General features: G+C 71.1%; 1 non-coding gene across 1 annotated transcript; it reads right to left on the bottom strand.

The window, feature by feature from the left end:
- Nucleotides 1-288: 288 nt before the first annotated feature.
- Nucleotides 289-442, bottom strand: LOC148377197 (5.8S ribosomal RNA). Its single transcript, XR_015856907.1, has one exon. It is a non-coding gene; the product is annotated as a 5.8S ribosomal RNA (ribosomal RNA).
- Nucleotides 443-1199: the final 757 nt, after the last annotated feature.

Genomic DNA, 1199 nt, shown 5'->3' with positions numbered 1-1199 from the left:
CGCGGCGAACCCATCCCCGCGAGGGAGCGCGAGGCGCGGGATGCGCAATGGTCGTCGAAACGCCACCGGCAGCCGCGCCCCGGACCCGTGATGCGGGATGGGTCGACGGTGAGGAGGACGCCGCGCGGGTCTGCACTTAAGGGGACGAAGGCCGCCGAGGCGGCCTGCGAGCCCCCAGCCGCGGGGAGGCGAAGCGCTAGCGGGGCGACGGACGCATGCGCGTTGCCGCGCAGAGGTCAGACCGTCGCGGCCGTTTCGCCCTTCGCCGAACCCCGATTGATATGCAAGCGACGCTCAGACAGGCGTGGCCCCGGGACGGACCCGGGGCCGCAAAGTGCGTTCGAAGTGTCGATGATCAATGTGTCCTGCAATTCACATTAGTTCTCGCAGCTAGCTGCGTCCTTCATCGACGCACGAGCCGAGTGATCCACCGCTAAGAGTTGTACGTTTGTTTTGCGGAGGCGAGATCGGGAGCGGGCGGGGAGATGGCGTGACGCCGCGCGCGGACCCTCCACCGTCGCCACGAGGACGTCGGGGCTTGCCGGCGCGGTCGCCGCCGTCCGCCGCCGCGCTGACCCTCAGCAGCGCGCCGCGGTTTGCCAAGTTCCAGCGATTAAAAAATTGTTTTTTCCGGCCGACGCGCGACGGGTGCCACCCACCCGCCTCAGAGCGTGCGTGTGGTGTGGACATTGAACCCCCCACGGTCCGCCGAAGGCAGGCCGCGAGTTGGGTACCCGCCGCAAAGGGGTAAAGTTCCGAGTGGGCGCGCCGCGATGGCACCGGGCCCGACCCCGGCCGAGGCGCGCCCGGAGACTACTTCAGGACTGCGAGGGAGCGCCAGGCTGCCGGTTGAGCGCGCGCGCGGGGAGGCGGACGGTGACGTCGCGCGACGCTGGGCGACTCCGGTGTGTCGAACGGAGCCCCCAGCCGCGGGGAGGCGAAGCGCTAGCGGGGCGACGGACGCATGCGCGTTGCCGTGCAGAGGTCAGACCGTCGCCTGCGCGGGGGTCACACCCCCGCTCCGTTTCGCCCTTCGCCGAACCCCAAATCGCTCGGGTCACATACCACCGCCCGGGGGGCGGCTGCCGGTTGAGCGCGCGCGGGGAGGCGGACGGTGACGTCGCGCGACGCTGGGCGACTCCGGTGTGACGAACGGAGCCCCCAGCCGCGGGGAGGCGAAGCGCTAGCGGGGCGACGGA

Source organism: Syngnathus floridae, unplaced genomic scaffold (assembly GCF_059516105.1).
Source record: "Syngnathus floridae isolate MCC-2025c unplaced genomic scaffold, RoL_Sflo_1.0 HiC_scaffold_308, whole genome shotgun sequence".
In the NCBI taxonomy this organism is placed as follows: Eukaryota; Metazoa; Chordata; class Actinopteri; order Syngnathiformes; family Syngnathidae; genus Syngnathus; species Syngnathus floridae.
The sequence above is the reverse complement of the archived record's forward strand: the minus strand, read 5'-3'. Positions and strand labels throughout refer to the sequence as shown.